Below are 25650 nucleotides of genomic sequence, written 5' to 3' on the forward strand. Positions count from 1 at the left end.
GAGAATGACTGATCAGAATGAGCTCTTAATTTAACAGTTTTACGGTATGGTAATTTTAATGTTAAAATATCAAAAGCTATAAAAGAAAACGATTGTTTCCATTCTCATGGGTTGCTAGGCAACACAAAGAGATGGTGTTTATGATACCATGTCCACGCCAAACGTTAAGTCTGGAACTTGTAAACCAAAGTGGAAAACAAACATTGATTGTCATATTCTTGTACGAGTAGCTGCTCCCACATTGCATGTTGCATTGCATTTTGTGTACAACAGAGCGAATTTGAGTTGTCATCATGTTAAGTTAACATCTTTCCTTTTTAGCCGCGTCGCAGACGCTGGTCATAGAGTGCCCTCTGTTGTTGTTGTTGTTGTTATTCTTGTTCTTGTTCTTCTTCTTGTTCTTGCAGAGAAGACAAAACCTCAAAGCTCCACCCATTCTGGGAACCATAGCTCCACCCATTCTGGGAACCATAGCTCCACCTATTCTGGGAGAGGCTTCATATAAACAAATATCCACCATTTTATTAACTCGCATAGCTTTGAGGCCTGTTTTGTAGGCCCGTGGTGTCTTCCTCTCTCACACAGTTTTATTTCAAATCAAATTCGATATATCATTTCATTTTTCACAGTCGCTAACATAGTTTTAGACTCGGTTGAAAAAAAACGGGAAGAAAATCCAATGGAGTTGCCCTTTATAGAACGAAATGAATTATCAAAGGCCTGTAACTTCAAGTCCATTGAGATTTTTTTTTTTTTAAATCGCGGCATGGTCAGTCATACACCGCCCGAAATAACAGACGGGAAAATGCCGAGATATATATATTTTGTTTAAATCGCGGCATGGTCAGTCATACACCGCCCGAAATAACAGACGGGAAAATGCCGAGATATATTAAAAATTCGTCCATTTGATGACAATCGTCACGATGAAATATTTAATTTATACGTCGTCACAATAATGTGGAGAGAGGAGCATAGCTTCGTTCACGTGTCGCCACATACGGGAAATTGCCGAGATATATATTTTTTTAAATCGCGGCATGGTCAGTCATACACCGCCTGAAATAACAGATGGGAAAATGCCGAGATATATTAAAAATTCGTCCATTTGATGACAATCGTCACGATGAAATGTTTAATTTATACGTCGTCACAATAATGTGGAGAGAGGAGCATAGCTTCGTTCACGTGTCGACACACACGGGAAATTGCCGAGATATATATTTTTTTAAATCGCGGCATGGTCAGTCATACACCGCCTGAAATAACAGACAGGAAAATGCCGAGATATATTAAAAATTCGTCACCACACATGGGAAATTGCCGAGATATATTTTCACTTTGCACAAAAATAACATCAAGTAATCGAATCAATAGGATTGTCCTGTGCCTATAACATCGACGTTATAGGCACAGCTGCATCTAGGCATTGTGTAACATCGACGCGGCTTTTGTTTTAATTAAAACTTTTTGTACTTGTTATACATTGATTGAGTTGAGATGAGTAACAATTGTGCAATAGACAGTGAGAGAGATAGCCATTCTATGTCTACTCTGGTTTCAATTTCCAGGCCAACGATAAACACAACAACAGGCATTTTAAGGCCATTTCCCCTGCTAGAGCAGGGGTTAGCCTCAACGATAAACACAGTACACTACAATATAACAGTCATTTTGCACACTTTCAATAGATGATGAAATGAAGAAGACATGCCTTTACTAGGTAGCCAAAAAGCTGATTTGAAGCATAAATTGACCATGCCATTCAGCGGGCTGTTATTATATGGCAAATTATGGAGCTCGTAATATTCCGTTTCCAAAAAACCTAAATTCCGTTTCAGAAATTATTTCCATTTCGTGTTTTTAGGAGGCTCTTCCCCGGATTGTTACAAGGGGGCGGTTCCAAGCAAGCCTGGTTCAGCTCATTGTCTTCATCCCTCTTCCGCGGCAGACTCCCTGAGCATTGACTTTCGCCACCAGGGCGACACAAAAATGCAGCGATAGTAAAATTATTGTTTCTTTTGATGTTTTGGGTGATTATTATTTGCAATCTCCTCTGGGTTTTTTTGACTTTCAAACGTAGGAGCCTTGTGTTGGCATTCTACTTGCCAACCATTTTGTGATCGGAGCGAGGCTCTACCGACTGAATTTTGTTTGTGGATATTTTTGCTTATAAACAGTTTTATGATTTTTCCTGGAATCCTGCCTTCGAGTTGCATTGGTTTGCAAAATTTAAACTTTCTAGCACAACTAGGAAGTACTAAACATTTATGTCAGTGAGTGAGTGGTTATAAAGAACTTCATACATTGGAAGTTTATATTGCACGAAGTATTTGTTGATAGATTATACATTATTACGAACAGTTTTGAATGTATAAAACACGTTCATGACATGTTTACTAAATAAAGTGAATTTTCAACATAAATGAGTAAAAAAAAAACAAGACTGAAAGTCATAACCTAATTATGGTGTAAGTTGCAATTAGGTTATGACATATGATCTTGACCTCAACATACGATCTTCACAAAGCATATTACTCATTCGCTCCCAGGAAAATCCCCAGGAAGTGCATGAGAAACACACTCGCTCAAGGCCTGAACATGGAGGTGTGTTTTGGAGTCTGTGTTTTGGAGTCTGTGTTTTGGAGTCTGTGTTTTGGAGTCTGTGTTTTGGAGTCTGTGTTTTGGAGTCTGTGTTTTGGAGTCTGTGTTTTGGAGTCTGTTCTGGTTGTCTGTGTTTTGGAGTCTATGTTTTGGAATCTGTGTTTTGGAGTCTGTGTTTTGGAGTCTGTTCTGGTTGGCTGTGTTTTGGAGTCTGTGTTTTGGAGCCTGTGTTTTGCAGTCTGTGTTTTGGAGTCTGTGTTTTGCAGTCTGTGTTTTGGAGTCTGTGTTTTGGAGTCTGTGTTTTGCAGTCTGTGTTTTGGAGTCTGTGTTTTGCAGTCTGTGTTTTGCAGTCTCTTCTGGTTGGCTGTGTTTTGGAGTCTGTGTTTTGCAGTCTGTGTTTTGGAGTCTGTGTTTTGGAGTCTGTGTTTTGGAGTCTGTGTTTTGGAGTCTGTGTTTTGCAGTCTGTGTTTTGGAGTCTGTGTTTTGGAGTCTGTGTTTTGGAGTCTGTGTTTTGCAGTCTGTGTTTTGCAGTCTGTTCTGGTTGGCTGTGTTTTGGAGTCTGTGTTTTGGGGTCTGTGTTTTGCAGTCTGTGTTTTGGAGTCTGTGTTTTGGAGTCTGTGTTTTGCAGTCTGTGTTTTGGAGTCTGTGTTTTGGAGTCTGTTCTGGTTGTCTGTGTTTTGGTGTCTGTTCTGGATGTCTGTGTTTTGGAGTCTGTGTTTTGGAGTCTGTTCTGGTTGTCTGTGTTTTGGTGTCTGTTCTGGATGTCTATGTTTTGGAGTCTGTGTTTTGCAGTTTGTGTTTTGGAGTCTGTTTTGGAGTCTGTGTTTTGGAGTCTGTGTTTTGGAGTCTGTGTTTTGGAGTCTGTGTTTTGGAGTCTGTGTTTTGGAGTCTGTGTTTTGCAGTCTGTGTTTTGCAGTCTGTGTTTTGCAGTCTGTGTTTTGCAGTCTGTGTTTTGGAGTCTGTGTTTTGGAGTCTGTGTTTTGGAGTCTGTGTTTTGGAGTCTGTTCTGGTTGTCTGTGTTTTGGTGTCTGTTCTGGATGTCTGTGTTTTGGAGTCTGTTCTGGATGTCTGTGCTGGAGGTCTGTTCTGAGAGTCTGTTCTGTTGGTGTTGAGACCTGCATTGAGCTGGATCTGACTCTGATTGTTGAGTCCTGGCTCGTGATTTTAAAATCTACATCCAGTCTGCACTGTACTTATTCATGGACCTCGGGAACTTACATCTTTATTAAGTTCTGTGGTTAACTGAGACAGCTGTAATTTAATTCTTCTTTAAGGTTTGTATAGTGGTGATGAAACAGATGGATGCAAAAACATACCGTTGACGTAAATTATGAAATCAATAATAAACATATGAGAAACTCCAGAACAATTCAAGTAAATAAATTAAAATCACATCATTCGTGAAATTTGAAGTTTACTTCGAGTGTCAACAAATAATGGTGAAGATACATTGCTGAGACTGAAAAGGTGCAGCAAGACAACGACAAACAATTATTATTAGTCGTAGTACAAGTAGTATTATTATTAGTGGTATTATTGTATTATTTATCACATGATGTAAGATCAAGTTCCTTTCTCATGACTGGTGGACCCGGTCCGGGACAGCTGGTTCGTCCCTCTCATCGCTGTAGCTCCGGCGCTTCGTCTGTCTCGCAGCAGCAGCAGGTGCGAGTCGTGGGTTCCACCCCCAGGGCTTAATTCAAACCTGCGTCCTGGGGGGTGCAGTGTGGGGTCTCTGCACAATGCTATATATGAGTGCTTCAAACCCCAAACCAGCTTATGTACAGTTCAGTGATATACCATCTATATCTACAACTAACAGGAGTACACGATGTTGCCCAGTGATGTTCTAATCCTGCTGGCATTTTGAAGAAATCAATTTGGGGGTTTTTTTGTTCTATTTTTAGTAGGTGCCTAAACCACTCCCCTACCTACACCCAATAAGGAAAATTTATTACCTCCGCCACCGAACATGGATGGAGGTAATGTTTTCACCCCTGTCTGTTTGTCCGTTTGTTTGTGAACAAAATATCTCAAAAAGTCGTGGACAGATTCGGACGAAATTTGGCAGAGATGTAGCATATGCGACAAGGACGAAATGATTCGATTTTGGTGAAGATCTGGATTCGGCTACTAGAATTTTAAAGTGATTCTTCACCATTGGGAGATGGGGCCAAAAACTATACATTGCGGGATATCTCAAAAAGTTACGGATGGATTTTGACGAAACGTGTTCGACAGGTTGTGTATGTGACAAGGAAGAATCGATTCAATTCTGGTGAAGATCTGAATATGGATTCGGATATGAGAATTATTTAATTATTTAAGTGATTCTTCACCAGTGGGAGATAGGGCCAAAAACGATACATAGCAGGATATCTCAAAAAGTTGTGGACGGATTTGGACCAAACTTGGTGGATCGGTTGGGTGTCTGACAAGGAAGAATCGATTCAATTTTAGTGAAGATCTCGCTCGTATAATTTTTAAGTGATTCTTCACCATTGGGAGATAGGGACAAAAACGATACAAACAAAGCAGGATATCTCAAAAAGTTGTGGACGGATTTGGACCAAACTTGGTGGATCGGTTGGGTGTCTGACAAGGAAGAATCGATTCAATTTAAGTTAAGATCTCGCTCGTATAATTTTTAAGTGATTCTTCACCATTGGGAGATAGGGACAAAAACGATACAAACAAAGCAGGATATCTCAAAAAGTTGTGGACGGATGACTTGTTTATTATTATTATTATTTTTGTATACAAGATCGAGGCTCGTGTAAGAGCTAACATTGATTCGAAAGAGACAAACTGACACATAAAACATATGATAAAGGGAGTGGGAGACAAGTTGGAGAGCAGGGACATCGGGAGATCTGTGGGAGGAAGAGGGCTTGGGGGCAGGAGGAATGGGTTGGGGGAGGGGGTGGGAGAGGTAAAAAAAAAACATATGGACACTGCTCGGACTTCCAGGAAAGAAGTCGGTATTTCAAAAAAGTGGATCTGGGGTGAATTAACGGGGGTAGAAAAGATCAAGGTTTTGGATGGGGGAGGATAAGAGATGGTGGTGAACAGCTGTTTTGAAGACCTGGAGGGAGGAGTGGGATTGAAGAGAGTAAATGGACTTTGATTAAATGTGATTCTGTATTGTGATTTTCTGGTCTACTCTAGGATACAAAACGTAAATTGCTCACCTGGCAGAGGTATGCTCTACTGAGTGCCGTTCTAGTATTTAATTTGATATTACACACACACACACACACACACACACACACACACACACACACACACACTCACACACACACACTAATGGGGGATAATTTAATATTACTTTTCACATAGCTACAAAGGCTCAGGCACTACAGGGCGATTAAGCAAAATTGGAAAAAAAAATCCCTTCAATTTTTGACCTAAAACACTTCCATGCCATCATTGAAGAACCTCTGAAAGTTTGATGAAGATCTGTTTAGCCTTCTCTGAGAAAAATGGCGACGACACACAGTGCACACACACACACACACACACACACACACACACACAAACACACACACACACACACACACACACACACACACACGGCTCTCTTAAGGTATAGATATAAAGCAAATTCGTATCACTCACTCACTCACTCACTGATATTAATCTTCGATACCTTTCGGGGTTTTTTTTTTTGTGTACAGAGTCGAGGCTCGTGAAAGAGCTAACATTTATCAAACAAACAAATCAAACAAACAAGCAAACAAAGTATATAAAAAGGGGAGCGGTCGACAAGATGGGGAGAGAAGGGGAGGAAGCACACAAACACAACATTTGAGAGCAGGGACATCGGGAGATGTGTGGGAGGGAGAGGGCCTGGGGGGAGGCAGGATAGGTATAAAACGCAAGGACACCAAGGACTTCCAGGAAAGAAGACAAAAGTCACCTCAAAAAAGTGGATTTGGGGTGAAGAGAAAGCTGAAATTTTGCGTCGAGAAGGGGTATTTTCCACAGATACATTAGATACACTGGGGAAAATCACAGAACCGTCGGAAAGCGTCCGTAAATGAAAGTTTCTGTAAAAAAAACGTAAACGTGTCCGTAAAAAAAGAAAAAGAAGAGGTTCATCAATATCTAGCATTTTAAAATTGTAATTTCTACAACTGTAAACTGTAAAATTAACTTGACAATAATGTCTGTAAATGAAAAAAAAAGGAAAAGTGACCATCTATCTATAATTCCAGTAATCTCTGTCTGTACGTCTGTACGTCTGTACGTTTGTTTGTCTGTGACCGCTGTTTCTCGACAACCACGGGTCCGATATACTTTTCACTTGCCAGGTATATTGCTGGGGACCCGAGGATGTGCCTTTTCAAGGTTTCATATTAATCGGACAATTACTTACCGAGCTATGTCCAAAAAACGATTCAACCAATCAGAGAGCAGCGAACGATCGCGTGTGCCGAACGTGGCGGGCACACTCTGCCTCGGATGGCACATTTGAGAGCGTATTCATTTATTTCACGTTTGCAAACTATGTTGGCGTTAAACTATGTTTTACAACTAATAAAAACGAATTTGCGATTCATTCGCTTTCCTGCGCGTTTGTGCACGCGATGGCGATTTCTTTACCAAACTCCGGAAGCCGTTCGCTTTGGACCAAACCATTGCATGTAAATAGAGGGGGGGGATTGTCACCACTCGCAAGCCGTTCGCTTTGGACCAAACCATTTCATGTAAATAGAGGGGGGGGATATAATTTTAGATATAGATATAGTACGGGCATGCCCTAGTAAATGAAAATTTAGATTAAAAAAATGCACAAGCATCAATAAAAAAAACCTCCAGGGAAACCTTAATTGATATCTATCATTTGAAAATTTGAATTTCTATAACCAGTAAACTGTAAAATTAACTTGATAATAATCTCTGTAAATGAAAAAAGGAAAAGTGACCATGAATGAAAATTTAGGTTAAAAAAATGCACAAGCATCAATAAAAAAAACCTCCAGGGAAACCTCAATTGATATCTAGCATTTGAAAATTTTAATTTCTATAACCAGTAAACTGTAAAATTAACTTGATAATAATGTCTGTAAATGAAAAAAGGAAAAGTGACCATGAATGAAAATTTAGATTAAAAAAATGCACAAGCGTCAATAAAAGAACCTCCAGGGAAACTTCAATTGATATCTAGCATTTGAAAATTTTAATTTCTATAACCAGTAAACTGTAAAATTAACTTGATAATAATGTCTGTAAATGAAAAAAGGAAAAGTGACCATAAATGAAAATTTAGATTTAAAAAATGTACAAGCATCAATAAAAAAAACCTCCAGGGAAACCTTAATTGATATCTAGCATTTGAAAATTTTAATTTCTATAACTAATAAACTGTAAAATTAACTTGATAATAATGTCTGTAAATGAAAAAAGGAAAAGTGACCATGAATGAAAATTTAGGTGAAAAAAATGCACGAGCGTCAATAAAAGAACCTCCAGGGTATCCTCAATTGATATAGTAGCATTTTAAAATTGTAATTTCTATAACTGTAAACTGTAAACTTAACTTGATAATAATGTCTGTAAATGAAAAAATGAAAAGTGACCATAAATGAAAATTTAGGTTCAAAAATGTACAAGTGTCATTAAAAAAAAACCTCCAGAGAAACCTCAATTGATATCTAGCATTTGAAAATTTTAATTTCTATAACTAGTAAACTGTAAAATTAACTTGATAATAATGTCTGTAAATGAAAAAAGGAAAAGTGACCATGAATGAAAATTTAGGTTAAAAAAATGCACAAGCATCAATAAAAAAAACCTCCAGGGAAACCTCAATTGATATCTAGCATTTGAAAATTTTAATTTCTATAACCAGTAAACTGTAAAATTAACTTGATAATAATGTCTGTAAATGAAAAAAGGAAAAGTGACCATGAATGAAAATTTAGATTAAAAAAATGCACAAGCGTCAATAAAAGAACCTCCAGGGAAACTTCAATTGATATCTAGCATTTGAAAATTTTAATTTCTATAACTAGTAAACTGTAAAATTAACTTGATAATAATGTCTGTAAATGAAAAAAAGGAAAAGTGACCATAAATGAAAATTTAGATTAAAAAATGCACAAGCGTCAATAAAAGAACCTCCAGGGAAACTTCAATTGATATCTAGCATTTGAAAATTTTAATTTCTATAACCAGTAAACTGTAAAATTAACTTGATAATAATGTCTGTAAATGAAAAAAGGAAAAGTGACCATAAATGAAAATTTAGATTTAAAAAATGTACAAGCATCAATAAAAAAAACCTCCAGGGAAACCTCAATTGATATCTAGCATTTGAAAATTTTAATTTCTATAACCAGTAAACTGTAAAATTAACTTGATAATAATGTCTGTAAATGAAAAAAGGAAAAGTGACCATAAATGAAAATTTAGATTAAAAAAATGCACAAGCATCAATAAAAGAACCTCCAGGGAAACCTCAATTGATATCTAGCATTTGAAAATTTTAATTTCTATAACCAGTAAACTGTAAAATTAACTTGATAATAATGTCTGTAAATGAAAAAAGGAAAAGTGACCATGAATGAAAATTTAGATTAAAAAAATGCACAAGCGTCAATAAAAAAAACCTCCAGGGAAACCTCAATTGATATCTAGCATTTGAAAATTTTAATTTCTATAACCAGTAAACTGTAAAATTAACTTGATAATAATGTCTGTAAATGAAAAAAGGAAAAGTGACCATGAATGAAAATTTAGATTAAAAAAATGCACAAGCGTCAATAAAAGAACCTCCAGGGAAACTTCAATTGATATCTAGCATTTGAAAATTTTAATTTCTATAACCAGTAAACTGTAAAATTAACTTGATAATAATGTCTGTAAATGAAAAAAGGAAAAGTGACCATAAATGAAAATTTAGATTTAAAAAATGTACAAGCATCAATAAAAAAAACCTCCAGGGAAACCTCAATTGATATCTAGCATTTGAAAATTTTAATTTCTATAACTAGTAAACTGTAAAATTAACTTGATAATAATGTCTGTAAATGAAAAAAGGAAAAGTGACCATGAATGAAAATTTAGGTGAAAAAAATGCACAAGCGTCAATAAAAGAACCTCCAGGGTATCCTCAATTGATATAGTAGCATTTTAAAATTGTAATTTCTATAACTGTAAACTGTAAACTTAACTTGATAATAATGTCTGTAAATGAAAAAATGAAAAGTGACCATAAATGAAAATTTAGGTTCAAAAATGTACAAGTGTCATTAAAAAAAAACCTCCAGGGAAACCTCAATTGATATCTAGCATTTGAAAATTTTAATTTCTATAACTAGTAAACTGTAAAATTAACTTGATAATAATGTCTGTAAATGAAAAAAGGAAAAGTGACCATGAATGAAAATTTAGGTTAAAGAAAATGCACAAGCGTCAATAAAAGAACCTCCAGGGTATCCTCAATTGATATAGTAGCATTTTAAAATTGTAATTTCTATAACTGTAAACTGTAAACTTAACTTGATAATAATGTCTGTAAATGAAAAAACTGAAAAGTGACCATAAATGAAAATTTAGGTTCAAAAATGTACAAGTGTCATTAAAAAAAAACCTCCAGGGAAACCTCAATTGATATCTAGCATTTGAAAATAGTGACTTATATAAATGTAAACTGTGAAATAAAAACCCAATGAAAATTTATGTTAAAAACGTAAACGCATCCGTTAAAAAATAAATCTCGATTGATATCTCGCGGGAGGTCGGTGATGCTTGCCTATAATGATAAAACTTCTATTTATTATTTGCGTACGTACGAGAAACGGTTCCTTATTGCTTACAATGTGTAAGCATACCCGACTAGTAATGTATATAGCTTACAGCTATACTGTATACAGTGTGCTATATGTGCTGGGAGCTGTGCATCGCCTGCACACACCTATTGGTGGAAATACAAGGTCTGCTATCCTGAGACCTACAGAATGAGAAGCACCAGCAACAGGTATGGCATGAGTAATTGCGTTAACAGAGGCTGTCCTGTCGGACACACCAGGAGCCTGAAAGGAACCGCTGGGGCTGTGCTAGGAAAGAGCACGCTCTGTGCATGTCCCCTCCCTATAGGCTTCTTCTTCATAACGTTACACCCGCTACGTCCACCTCTCCCACCACCCCCGGGGCCCCCATGTACCGAGAGGCTCCTTACCCCGGGAACGTGCTCCTTGGTACAAATGAGTTAAAATTAGGCACTATTGGGATCTCGCAGGGCTAATCGGAAATTCAATGTAACGTGTCGTTCGTTGTTTTTTGTTTTGTTTTTGCATTAAAGCAAACATTAAAAAACCAATAACTACCATTACTCAGAATTGCACATTAAATAATTGTGATTAGATCAACGAGAAAAAGAAAGTCCACGCCAACCTTGAACAGCCCTGGAATTTTTAAAAATGGAAATGAAAAACGTTCTTGGAAGTTTCGTGTACAATTCCAAGACTTTCCCCTTTGACTGCGGATACTAAAGGATAATGTGCAGGGAAACGCAGACACGCAGTACATACAGAACAGGGTATTTATTTGGCCGCCCGGGTTCAGTCCCAATGGGGGTTGAGACGAGAAGGATGGCGTTGATGAATTGATGAGAGGCGAGCTGGGAGGATTATAAGTATGATAATAATAATAATTTATTATTATTCTTGCTTCCTTGCCCGGTCTTGAAGGATGTGAGGACAAGAGGCTCTGTAATCCCGACGGCAGGTTTTGCGCCTTTGGCTTCACTTGGGCGATCTGCTCCGACGCCAGAGGGGGACGAGGATTCGACTGGCGGGCGTGACGTCATCACAGCGGTCTGCGTACCCTCTCCATCCCACGCTGCTGCGACTCCAAGGGAAACATTAAGCGGATTTTTATATTCTTTTCCTTTTTGTAAATTTGCATAAATTCGTTTCGTGATAATCAATTCCGCACACATCAAATTCCGATGCAAAGAAACATTCATGACGTCACTCGTCAGGTGTTCATTTTTTTCGCGCGAATAATGATTGCTTGAATAAACCTGCACATAGCGACCACTGTCTGTAATATGTTATTTTTGTTTCCGTCGGAAACTCGAAATGGATTGGATGTAAGAGACGGGTGTGATGTAATTGTTTATTTATTTATTTTATACCTTCCACCGCCAACGAAACCGCCTCGGTCCAGTTATTAACCACATAATGGGGCGGTACAAGTTGCTGGCCTGCTCTGTGTTCGCTCACTGCTTTATGCTGACTGCTGTAAATGCTTCTGAAAGGGAGGTAGGAGTGGTGTAGGGGGGGCAGTGGGGGTCGCTATGAACGATGAGGCAAAGGGAGCTGAGAAGGGGATGGATGTGAGGGACCAGGAGGGGTTAGGGATGGGGAGGTCTTGGGAGGGGGTCGTTTGCTGCGGGAAGAGAGAGCACCCGCCGAAAGGATTCTCGAAGATGCCTCGATCCGCAGCAAGCACAACGCTTTTATCTAGCGGCAGAGAGTCCAAGGCAAACAGGCCATCCACCCCGTACGGAGCGCGCATCAAAGTGCGAGGGCATGGAACGCTTTGGAGAACGTGCAAGGCGGTCCGGGCGAGCTGGGGGCGGCGCCGCTCGCGCTCGAGGTCGCCCGAAGCCACCACACCAAGGTCTCCGCTCGCGTCGCCGATTCATACAAACATCCTCGCACTCGGAGCTTCCCGTGTATTCTGTTGATGCGCTCCCGGTGGAATGCGGTCACAACCGCGTACGCTGCGTACACGCCACGTGTCTCGACAATACTCGCGCCAAAGCCAAATGTAATGTGCAAAGTGTTTACACTCGCTCGGCTACCTTCAGGAGCTTCTCTAGCTCGGCCACCTGCATGAGCTTCTCTAGCTCAGTCACCTGCAGGAACTTCTCTAGCCCGGCCACCTGCATGAGCTTCTCTAGCTCAGTCACCTGCAGGAGCGTCTCTACGTCAGCCGCATGCAGGAGCTTCTCTAGCTCGGCCACCTGCAGGAGCTTCTCTAGCTCGGTCACCTGCAGGAGCTTCTCTAGCTCAGCTACCTTCGGGAGCTGCTCTAGCTCGGCTACCTGCAGGAGCTTCTCTAGCTCGGCCACCTGAAGGAGCTTCTCTAGCTCGGCCACCTGCAGGAGCTTCTCTAGCTCGGCCACCTGCAGGAGCTTCTCTAGCTCGGCCACCTGCAGGAGCTTCTCTAGCTCGGCCACCTGCAGGAGCTTCTCTAGCTCAGTCACCTGCAGGAGCTTCTCTAGCTCGGCCACCTGCAGGAGCTTCTCTAGCTCGGCCACCTGCAGGAGCTTCTCTAGCTCAGTCACCTGCACCTTCCCTAGCTCAGTTATCTGCAGGAGCTTCTCTAGCTCGGCTACCTGCAGGAGCTTCTCTAGCTCGGCCAGCTGCAGGACCTTCTCTAACTCAGTTATCTGCAGAAGCTTCTCTAGCTTGGCCACCTGCAGGAGCTTCTCTAGCTCAGTCACCTGCAGGAGCTTCTCTAGCTCGGCTACCTGAAGGAGCTTCTCTAGCTCGGCCAGCCGAAGGAGCTTCTCTCGCTCAGCCACCTGCAGGAGCCTCTCGAGCTTGGCTACCTTCAGGAGCTTCTCTCGCTCAGCCACCTGCAGGAGCCTCTCTAGCTTGGCTACCTTCAGGAGCTTCTCTAGCTTGGCTACCTTCAGGAGCTTCTCTAGCTCAGCTATGTGTGGCTATGTGCAGGAGCTTCTCTTGCTCAGCTACTGCAGGAGCTTCTCTAGCTCGGTCACCTGCAGGACCTTCTCCAGCTCAGTTATCTGCAGGAGCTTCTCTAGCTCGGCCACCTGCAGGAGCTTCTCTAGCTCAGTCACCTGCAGGAGCTTCTCTAGCTCGGCTACCTGAAGGAGCTTCTCTAGCTCGGCCAGCTGAAGGAGCTTCTCTCGCTCAGCCACCTGCAGGAGCCTCTCTAGCTTGGCTACCTTCAGGAGCTTCTCTAGCTTGGATACCTTCAGGAGCTTCTCTAGCTCAGCTATGTGTGGCTATGTGCAGGAGCCTCTCTTGCTCAGCTACTACAGGAGCTACTCTCGCTCTGCTACCTGCAGGAGCTTCTCTAGCTCGGCTACCTGAAGGAGCTTCTCTAGCTCGGCCAGCTGAAGGAGCTTCTCTCGCTCAGCCACCTGCAGGAGCCTCTCTAGCTTGGCTACCGTCAGGAGCTTCTCTAGCTTGGCTACCTTCAGGAACTTCTCTAGCTCAGCTATGTGTGGCTATGTGTAGGAGCTTCTCTAGCTCTGCTACCTGCAGGAGCTTCTCTTGCTCTGTCACCTGAAGGAGCTTCTCTAGCTCTGCCAGCTGAAGGAGTTTCTCCAGCTCGGCTACCTGCAGGAGCTTCTCTCGCTGTTACCTGAAGGAGCTTCTCTAGCTCAGCCACCTGCAGGAGCCTCTCTAGCTTGGCTACCTTCAGAAGCTTGTCTAGCTCGGCAACCTTCAGGAGCTTCTCTAGCTGCTCGGCTACCTGGAGGAGCTTCTCTATCTGCTTGGCTACCTTCACGAGCTTCTCTATCTGCTCGGCTACCTTCAGGAGCTTCTCTATCTGCTTGGCTACCTTCAGGAGCTTCTCTATCTGCTCGGCTACCTGCAGGAACTTCTCTAGCTGCTCAGCTACCTTCAGGAGCTTCTCTAGCTCGGCTACCTTCAGGAGCTTCTCTAGCTTCACTTACTCATGTTTCACTCACTCACAGCAGGCAGGTTGGTGGTCTTTGTCTTCTACCGACTCCTCTCCGGACTTGCTCCCCCAGCTCTCTCTGGGCTCTGTCCCCCAAATATTCCTACAGGTCGCACAAGATCTGCCTGCAACCCTCTTATGGTTAAACTGCCAAAATCAAGACTCTCTGCTCACCTTCACTCCTATTTTCTCCCGCCTCTGGAACAAACTCCCTCACTCTCTTCAATCCCACTCCTCCCTCCAGGTCTTTGAAACAGCTGTTCACCACCATCTCTTATCTTCCCTCATCCAAAACCTTGATCTTTTCTACCCCCGCTCATTTCACCCCAGATCCACTTTTTTGAAATACCAACTTCTTTCCTGGAAGTCCTTGCAGTGTCCTTGTGTTTTATACTTCTCCCTCCCCCCCCCTCCCCTTCCCACGCCTCCTCCCCCCAAGCCCTATCCCTCCCACAGATCTCCCGATGTCCCTGCTCTGGAATGTTGTTTTCGTGTGCTTCCCCTTCTCTCCCCATCTTGTCTATCGCTCCCCTTATTATATGCTTTGTGTGTCTGTTTGATTTTTTTGTGTGATAAGTGTTAGCTCTTTCACGAGCCACGATTCTGTATACAAAAACAAACAAACTCGGCTACCTTCAGGAGCTTCTCTAACTGATCGGCTACCTGCAGGAGCTTCTCTAGCTGCTCGGCTACCTTCAGGAGCTTCTCTAGCTCAGCTACCTTCAGGAGCTTCTCTAGCTCATCTACCGAAAAATGCATTTTTAAAAAGCTTTGCCACTCCACCTCCAGTGTCTCCATGTGTAAGTCAGGATGCGTGACGTCTCGACAAAGGATTAAGCGGGTGCAACATGAACATGGTCCAAATGGATGTGAAAGAGAGAAGGAGCATGATGTAGGTGAAGCGAGTTCATCAAGAGAAGCGTGGACTCAAGTCATGGAACTTTGAGTGAAAATGTACATTACATCAAATTACCACTAATGCTAAACAACGATGTTATTTCGTCAATCGATTACTATGGAAACAATGCACGATAATGAGCTTTGAATTATACAGAGAGTGGGGTTTGCTTCTCAGGGTCGAACTCGCGCTCGCGGTGCTGTGCGCGCTCCTCATTGTGACGTCACAAACACACCGTGGGACACGCGATGGAATCCGAAACAGTCGCCACGTGTTAGCGTTACTAAACGGTACCGGTTCGTCTCGTAGTCTGTGGGTACGTTAAAGGCTACAGTACAGTTGGTCACGAAGAAGCACAGCTCGGCATTTTGTATGCAGTTCACGTACTCGGGTGTTCACTGCAAACGGGGAGGATGTTCGTCGGGCTGCCGCTGGCATGTCGGCAAACAGCGATAACCACAAAACTCCTGAATTTGCAGGTCAAACCGTTCGACTTGGTAGCAATAAACAGAAACACATGGACGACTTTCCATGCATGGTGAATAACCGTGACATTTACGTTAAACTCTACACGCACGGGCTTTTGCGCTGTTAGATGAGATGAGGACACGTTTGTGACGTCACAACTTGCATTGCGGCGGGATAACATAAAATGAAATGGAGAACGGTGCCTGACCAGCAGTTTTGTGCATTGTTTAAGAAGAGATATTGAAAAATGTGTCATCGAGCATCGTCAGCCGACTCCTCGATGCAATCTGTGGAATTATCTTTCCCTGCTTTCCTTATCTGATGCTCATGAGAAGCACACAAAAGAGTGACCTCCGCCATAAAGAAGAGGGCAAACACAGAGTCATCCATTAAGACACTGAGTTAAAGTTTTGAAAGTACCACACTTTCCACCACGCAAGTATTTACACGTGAAACAACACATAACAACTGCTTCTTTGTCTCACACACACACACACACACACACACACACACACACACACACACACACACACACACACACACACACACACACACACACACACACACACACACACACACACACATATCCATACATACATACACACATAGGCACGCATATACATACACACCATATAAAGTGCTGGGTGTTGTGTTAGGGCTACGATATGGAAGTAATCGTGATAATAGCAATAATACTAATAGTAGGAGTAGTAATAATAGTTGTAATAGTACTAATTGTAGTAATCGTACTAATAGTAGTAGTAGTAATAATAGTAGTAATAGTACTAGTTGTAGTAATAATAGTGGTAGTAGTAATAGTTCCAATATTATTAGTAGCAGTAATACTAATAGTAGTAGTAATCGTAGTGGTAGTAATACTAATAGTAATATTAGTAGTAGTAGTAATAATAATAGCAGTAGTAGAGGTAGAAGTAGTAGTACTAGTAGGAGTAGTAGTAGTAATATTAGTAGTGGTAGTAGTAGTAGTAGTAATATTAATAGTGGTAGTAGTAATAATATTAATAGTGGTAGTAGTAGCAATATTAATAGTGGTAGTTGTAGTAATATTAATAGTGGTAGTAGTAGTTGTAGTAATATTAATAGTGGTAGTAGTAGTTGTAGTAATATTAAGTGGTAGTAGTAGTAGTAGTAATATTAATAGTGGTAGTAGTAATAATATTAATAGTAGTAGTAGTAGTAGTAGTAGTAGTAGTAGTAATATTAAGTGGGAGTAGTAGTAGTAATAATAATATTATAAAAAAACACCATTAGAGGCCATTTTTCCCGCAAAGCGGGGGTTGGCCTTTTTCGGGAACCGTGCTTGTTGTTGTTTTTTGGTCCCCTTTTTGAAGCAATGTTTTACGGCCGGATGCCCTTCCTGACGCCAACCCTTCTTGCCGCCTTTAACAACAAACAGGGAATTACCAGTGAACTGGTACTCAATTAGCCGACCTCGGAAGGATGACAGGCTGGGTCAACCCCGCTGGTGTTAATTCGGTGATCGACCGGGATTACGAACCCAGGATCCTAGGTATCCTAAGCTGGCACCCTAGCCGCTGGCCCAACACTAGCCGCTAGCCCAATATTAATAGTAGCAGTAATATTAATAGTAGTAGTAATAGTACTAATCGTAGTTATACTATTAGTAGTAGTGGTAATAGTAGTAGTTATACTCATAGTCGTAGTGGTAGTAGTAATTGTATTAGTAATAGTAATACTGTTGCGGTTTTGAGAACCCACACAGGTAACATCATTAAAGGTTAAAGGTTGCACCCCATAGCTAGGCCACATGCAACACGTCGGTCACCTTAGAACGTTAGTTATTTCATAGTATGTGTTTAGGATAAGGCCATTTCCAATAGTTGCATCTGCGTTGTGTAAAACAAATAAGAGTAGGCCCCGTCCATTTTGCAGCCTCCCTCCACCCGACTCCATTGCGCCTATCCTGTCTGCACCCCATTGCCCCTCGCAGTTTGTTACGCTTGGGATGCTCGCAGTTTGGGATGCTCGCAGTTTGTTACGCTTTGGCTGCCAGCAGCGTTTGCTGCTCTTGCTCGCTCAAACCAGCCCAAAGGCCACGAGGTAAGGCCCAAAAAGGGGGCGGAGCGCAAGGGTGGGGGGTGTGGCCACATCAAGCAGCCATCAAGGGCGGAGCCGGTAAGACCCCATCAACCAACCAGGGCTCGCGTGAGATCGCCTGACAGGGTGTGGCTAGAGATTCGAGAGGGTTCGCTGGGCGTGGCAATAAAACTCTTCGCGTGAGGCCCCCACCTCAGTTATGAGCCGGGGCCCTCTGCTGAATGAGTTTGAGGAGAGACGTGCTGTGGCAAGCATTTGGAAAGGATTGATTGCGCTTTACAAAGGGCTGGCGAAGGACTGCAGCGTTGTGAAGGACTTGTGAGGGGAGCCAAGCCTTGGCATTCGGGCAGAAGGACGTTGGTGGAAGGCGCTTCGGTAACATCATTGGGGAAGCGGCGCATTGTACATAGCGATACCGGGAGCGCGTATAAAGGCGCCGGTACAACTATAACGTACGCAATATAATCGCCACTTACCGATCCCCCGATATATAATTGTCCGCCTCGCGCCTACGCCACGCGGAGAGCTGCCTGCCATCTTCCATCGCCTGCACGGTACGAGTCGGGGACCGGACGAGCTGTGGACGCCATCTTTGGACCCTCAACCCGACCATCTACAAACCCCGTGTGAGTGAGTCTGAGAGTGAGTCTGAGTGAGAACGGGCCCGTGTCCAGGGATAAGTATAAGACTGTATAAGGCTGCCCTGTGTATCTGCTTCTTCCTCTTCATTGTACATTGCTCTTTCTCTTCCTCTTCTTCCTGTGTAAATAGTTAATAAACCAATCTGTTCTTCCTGTCTTTCCTGATTCGACCGTCTTAGTGATTTCTCCATTGGGTAAGCGTGGCACGACCATAACCGCTCCAATCGGGTTAGTTCCTGATAACAGCCCGAATCGCGGCTCGCTTCGCTCGGCGTGTCCACTAACGCCGTGGTTCGGGTGGGGTTATTTCCTTGCTTCACGGCCGGTGTTAGTACTTAGGTAATAGGACTAATTCGACCAACAACCCGATTTAACACTGACCGGAAGGAACGTGATAGCCCCGGATCGCGTCGGCTAGTAAAAAGGACAAGGGGATTAATCCCCCCTTGATAAGGGGAAGGCCGACGTTGGAGATCCGCAACAATACTAATAGTAGCAGTATTAGTAGTAGTAATAGTACCAATAGTATTAGTAGTAGTAATACTAATAGTAGCAGTATTAGTAGTAGTAATATTAATAGTGTTAGTCGTAGTAATAGTAATTAGTAGTCGAGCGTACAATTCAAAGTTTTAATACATTTCCTCTGTCATGTCATGTCGGCCCCAAGGACCAAGGTGAGTGTGCTCGGTGCTCGTCAATATTGACCCGTCATGGATCATTCACAGGATCCGTGAATCAAGGATCTTTTCCTCCTCCAGCCCCAGAACACTTTTAATCTCATCTGTGCTCTCGTGGCCCAAAATAGCCGCAACCCCAACCCCTCCCCATCCAGTGCTCCTTATCAGGAATCCGAGCAGGTTAACTCCTGCAACTCATCGCACCTTCGCTTGCGGCTCACGTCGGCAGGTCAAAAGACGGACCTTCAACGGTGAGTTTAGCCTCGATGGACCGATTAGCTTTATGGCGGAGATTAGGACCTGCTCTCCCCAAATACCCAAAGCGCAGAGTGCAGCGATCTTATCTTATCATCGATGATTTCTCAGCATCAGTGAAACGGACTCTTCAGCAACATCAGTCGCCTGTGACGTCACTATCTGTAACAGGAAGTACGTCACGTTCCGATGAGGAACACCATACCCTTCATGTATATTGCGAAAACAAGGGAATATGTTATATTAATTGCTAGCAGGGAATTTTCCTCATAGTTTTGTTGAAATAGCAACTCCCGCGAGTATACTGTTCTTGGTGATTTAAATTACGAACCTTGATGAGTATCGTGAATAATTGTGCGTATTATTACATTAGCATGGCGTGTATGTAATGAATAACTCACGTCGTCCCTCCAATTGAATCGTGGAACGCTCGTGATTTGTGGCGAATTCCTGGAGCGAATCTGGCAAAGTGTAACAAACCACAGGTAATACGGACCAGGCCCCGCGATCGGAGGGAGGTAAGGGGGGCTTCGCTCTCTCCCGGCGGCCCACGCTGCCCGTGGGAAGGGTTAGGACAATATTATCGGAGCAGCAGGTCGTGATGCACATGAAGGACACGCGGCAAGGCAGCTGCTTCAGCCGCGGCCTTCTGTGGAAGCCACAGGGTAGTGGGATGCGACCCCTCGTGATTCCCACGAAACCCCCTCCTTAATCCCTGGCCATCCCCGGTTCCTCACGGAATATTGCTATTCCTCCACGTTGTTGCTCTTCTACATCCTCGACGGCATTCCGTGGCATGGATACCCGACCGTCCCGCCGGCCTGCTGTGCTGTGACCCTGACGTGGCCTTGTTTTTCAGGCCTCACCAATCTTGGGCACAAGAAGCCTGTGGGATATCAAACGGATTTGTCTTGTTGGTGAATTCATATTTAATACTAGTACCCGACTGCAAAGCCACAATGAGCCGGCGAAGCCAAAGCCTCTTGCCACTATTTTACCCATCACTATGGCATCAGTAGGTTAGGTAGTTGGTAGTAGGTAGGTGTAGTAGGTACCGTACCTAGTTCAAAATGACACCATTTGCATTCTGGATGAGATTAAAATTTATAAAATTTCCTTTTTGATTATTTCGGTGAATTCCGTCTCAACTTCGGATATTTCCGGCCATGAAAAACTATCCCCGACGGCCGCGAGATTTCTAAAAAATACTTCCTCGTCTATTTTAGAATATTTGACGCCGTTTTCAGCGTCCGAAATGTGGTAATAAGCTTTTTTGAAATATTTTTTCAAATGCTCGAATCTCATTGGTTCCGGTAATTGGTGACGATTTTCGTTGAAAACCAGGGCCCGTGTGGCCCGGGGAACGAGGTTGGTCTTAAAGTATTTTAATTACAAATTAGAGGTGCATAAGATTGTGAATCAAACAAAGACGGGTGAAACAAACTCCTATTGAACTTTTTCTCAATTTTTTTATGCATACTTCCGCATCCGCAAGATGGCGGCCTCCATTGAGTGATTTGGTTTTTGAAATATTTTTTCAAATGCTCGAATCTCATTGGTTCCGGTGTTTGCTGACGATTTTCGTTGAAAACCAGGGCCCGTGTGGCCCGGGGAACGAGGTTGGTCTTAAAGTATTTTAATTACAAATTAGAGGTGCATAAGATTGTGAATCAAACAAAGACGGGTGAAACAAACTCCTATTGAACTTTTTCTCAATTTTTTTATGCATACTTCCGCATCCGCAAGATGGCGGCCTCCATTGAGTGATTTGGTTTTTGAAATATTTTTTCAAATGCTCGAATCTCATTGGTTCCGGTGTTTGCTGACGATTTTCGTTGAAGATAACCAGGCCCGTGCAGGCCGAGGTTGGTCTTAAAGTATTTTAATTACAAATTAGAGGTGCATAAGATTGTGAATCAAAAAAAGACGGGTGAAACAAACTCCTATTTAACTTTTTCTCAATTTTTTTATGCATACTTCCGCATCCGCAAGATGGCGGCCTCCATTGAGCGATTTGGTGCGTCAAAGCTTCGAAATTCTCAAGCCAAGGGATCCAGCAAAATCTGGCTTTTCAACATAATACGTACGCGTTCATTCACAACACCGGCTTTGCCGGCTATTCATATAGACAACAGCAAATTCATTTTTGTGTTTATTATTTTTCATTGCCCTTTGGAGGCTCGAGTGACTTGCATTGTCTCTTCTTCTTCTTTATTCTTCTTGTTCGGATACAGCACAAGACTGGGGGCGTGGCTGTGCCGGTGATACAATGCCCTCTGCTGGTTATGGCAAGAATTTGGAATTCGGCCAAAGTGCTGGAGATAGGTCGCCTACTCTTCACGAAGGACACCGTGGGATCTTCAATGTCCACCAACAAATCCTGGCATACGGGACAACCTGTTCAATGTCCATCCGAGGGACGGCGCACACATTGATGAACCACCCTGCCTGTGAAACACCGGCATGACAGCTTAGAGCCAACTGTGTGTACCTCTAGGCCTTCCTATCAGCTCATTGTCCTCATTGATGTGGGCTCCACCTCCATCGCTTATCATGGGGGTGGAAATTCGCGCACCATGCGAAAGACTGGAGAAATGTCGAGAACTGGTTCCCAGACGTTCACGATTTCTTGCGAGGGCCTCAAATCCCTCAATGCTCTCTAGAGTACGGGCTTCCAGCACCACCACCTTTGGAGAATGACTCCCTGTAGGAGAGTCGAGTGAATTACCGAAGTTGGGTACAGAATTTCACCGGAACCTCATGCAGCTCCAAAATGAACCCTCGTTCAGCCTCAAAGACTTTTATATCAAGAGCAATGGAAACACCTTCGTTAAACAACATAACTCCCTGGTTCGCAGCAAGTTGTCTTTCCTGGTTGAAACAGTGGAAACATAATACAGCGGCACTTTTCAGCAGTGGGACCCAGTTGTTACCCCAAGCACGCGGGAAGCGAAAAGCGGGGTTAAACAATTGGTTCACATCCGTTTGTCTATTTGTCTATCCTATCAGTTTATGATCAAGGAACAAATTATTTAATTTAACGTTATATATTGAAAATGAAACGGAACATGAGTAGGAAGACATGTTTATCATTTTACCGTACCTTGGCTTTGAATTCATCCTGGAAGCACATGCATAGATAGGAGTGCGATAATTTTCTTACTCGGACTTCCTGCCTGGCTGTCAAAACTTTAAAAATGATTCCACACAGGAAATTTACTGTTTTTAAGGACGTTATAAAGGACACAAACACCAAGCACGACAAACTAATGTAACGTGTTAGATGGGGTGGTGTAATAGACACTGGGTAAAACAGCGCTAAAACCCGGAATTAATTTATTTCTAAGCTTTTAAACCTTTTGGAGGCGAAAAAGCTGAAGGAAAAGGGAAAGGTGTATGCTGCATGTGTGAGAAGTGTTATGATTTATGGGAGCGAGACATGGGTCATGAACGTAGAGCAGCAACGAAGGCTGGAAAGGGTGGAAATGCGAATGGTTCGATGGATGTGCGGAGTATCGTTGAGAGAGAGGAAGACAAATGATGAATTGCGAAAGATGATGGGAATAGAGCCTGTGATTGAAGCTGTGAAGAGGAACAGGTTGAGATGGTTTGGTCATGTGTTGAGGAAGGATGAAAGTGACTGGTTGAGAAGAGTGATGGAAATGAATGTGGAAGGAAGTAGAGGACGGGGAAGACCGAGAAAGACTTGGCTAAAGATGGTGGAAGAAGAAATGCGGGCAATGGGGTTAACAAGGAGAGATGCAGAAAATAGGGCAAAATGGAGAAGATTGTCATGGGGACCACAAGGCTAACCCCCGCTCTAGCAGGGAAAATGGCCTTAAAATGCATGTTGTGTTGTTGTTGTTGTTTTAAACCTTTTATTTAAATGGGATTACATACTCTAGAAATGGGATTACACACTCTAGAACACCAACAACCTCCATAATACTTCCAAAACCATGGTATATATCAATATGTATCATGAGAGGGTGTCGCATGTGAGAGGGGTGGGGTGAAGAAGAGGTTGCCGACATGGCTATGAACGATGCCGATTGACGCTGCGCTCTGTGATGATCAATAAATGCTCCATGTCCTAAACTGTGAGTCTATATCATCTTATTACACTGTACTGTAAAAGGGTGATCTATAAGTGCTCCAGTCGCATGAAACTTCCGGATTTTTAAAAACAATCTTTGAAATCAATATTTTATTAAAATTGAAGTAGATACTTAATCATCGTGGGGTATCGTGTTCTATGTACTCTCCAGTTTGTCACTGAAACCAACTTTAGCAGTAGAACCTCATGGTTCATTATTGTGGTTTAACAGGGGATCCTCATGGTTCGGTATTGTGGTTTGACAGGGGATCCTTATGGTTCATTATTGTAGTTTAACAGGGGATCCTCGTGGTTCATTATTGTAGTTTAACAGGGGATCCTCATGGTTCAGTATTGTGGTTTAACAGTGGATCCTCATGGTTCATTATTGTAGTTTAACAGGGGATCCTCGTGGTTCATTATTGTAGTTTAACAGGGGATCCTCATGGTTCAGTATTGTGGTTTAACAGGGGATCCTCATGGTTCAGTATTGTGGTTTAACAGTGGATCCTCATGGTTCATTATTGTAGTTTAACAGGGGATCCTCATGGTTCAGTATTGTGGTTTAACAGTGGATCCGCATGGTTCATTATTGTGGTTTAACAGGGGATCCTCATGGTTCGGTATTGTGGTTTAACAGGGGATCCGCATGGTTCAGTATTGTGGTTTAACAGGGGATCCTCATGGTTCGGTATTGTGGTTTAACAAGGGATCCCCATGGTTCAATATTGTGGTTTAACAGTGGATCCTCATGGTTCATTATTGTAGTTTAACAGGGGATCCTTATGGTTCAGTATTGTAGTTTAACAGGGGATCCTTATGGTTCATTATTGTAGTTTAACAGGGAATCCTCATGGTTCAGTATTGTGGTTTAACAGGGGATCCTTATGGTTCAATATTGTGGTTTAACAGGGGATCCTCATGGTTCATTATTGTAGTTTAACAGGGGATCCTCATGGTTCATTATTGTAGTTTAACAGGGGATCCTCATGGTTCAGTATTGTGGTTTAACAGGGGATCCTTATGGTTCAATATTGTGGTTTAACAGGGGATCCTCATGGTTCATTATTGTAGTTTAACAGGGGATCCTCATGGTTCAGTATTGTGGTTTAACAGGGGATCCTTATGGTTCAATATTGTGGTTTAACAGGGGATCCTCATGGTTCATTATTGTAGTTTAACAGGGGATCCTTATGGTTCAATATTGTGGTTTAACAAGGGATCCCCATGGTTCAGTATTGTGGTTTAACAGGGGATCCTCATGGTTCATTATTGTAGTTTAACAGGGGATCCTCATGGTTCAATATTGTGGTTTAACAGAGGATCCTCATGATTCAGTATTGTGGTTTAACAGGGGATCCTCATGGTTCATTATTGTAGTTTAACAGGGGATCCTCATGGTTCAGTATTGTGGTTTAACAGAGGAGCCTTATGGTTCATTATTGTGGTTTAACAGTGGATCCTCATGGTTCAGTATTGTGGTTTAACAGTGGATCCTTATGGTTCAGTATTGTGGTTTAACAGTGGATCCTCATGGTTCATTATTGTAGTTTAACAGGGGATCCTCATGGTTCAATATTGTGGTTTAACAGAGGATCCTCATGATTCAGTATTGTGGTTTAACAGGGGATCCTCATGGTTCAGTATTGTGGTTTAACAGAGGAGCCTTATGGTTCATTATTGTGGTTTAACAGAGGATCCTCATGGTTCATTATTGTGGTTTAACAGTGGATCCTCATGGTTCAGTATTGTGGTTTAACAGTGGATCCTTATGGTTCAGTATTGTGGTTTAACAGAGGATCCTCATGGTTCATTATTGTGGTTTAACAGTGGATCCTCATGGTTCATTATTGTAGTTTAACAGGGGATCCTCATGGTTCAGTATTGTGGTTTAACAGAGGAGCCTTATGGTTCATTATTGTGGTTTAACAGTGGATCCTCATGGTTCAGAATTGTGGTTTAACAGAGGATCCTCATGGTTCATTATTGTGGTTTAACAGTGGATCCTCATGGTTCATTATTGTAGTTTAACAGGGGATCCTCATGGTTCAGTATTGTGGTTTAACAGAGGAGCCTTATGGTTCATTATTGTGGTTTAACAGTGGATCCTTATGGTTCAGTATTGTGGTTTAACAGTGGATCCTCATGGTTCATTATTGTAGTTTAACAGGGGATCCTCATGGTTCAATATTGTGGTTTAACAGTGGATCCTCATGGTTCATTATTGTAGTTTAACAGGGGATCCTCATGGTTCAGTAT

General features: G+C 42.4%; 2 long non-coding RNA genes across 2 annotated transcripts in view; both read left to right on the forward strand.

Moving 5' to 3' along the window:
- LOC137422652 (uncharacterized) overlaps positions 1-25650 on the forward strand; it is a 1758619-nt gene that overhangs the window by 1500788 nt on the left and 232181 nt on the right. The window lies entirely within an intron of this gene.
- LOC137422644 (uncharacterized) lies at positions 19654-23393 on the forward strand. Its single transcript, XR_010983559.2, has 2 exons — positions 19654-19780; positions 21530-23393. It is a non-coding gene; the product is annotated as an uncharacterized LOC137422644 (long non-coding RNA).

This window comes from Myxine glutinosa, chromosome 2 (genome assembly GCF_964187855.1).
Source record: "Myxine glutinosa chromosome 2, kmMyxGlut1.1, whole genome shotgun sequence".
Taxonomy (NCBI): Eukaryota; Metazoa; Chordata; class Myxini; order Myxiniformes; family Myxinidae; genus Myxine; species Myxine glutinosa.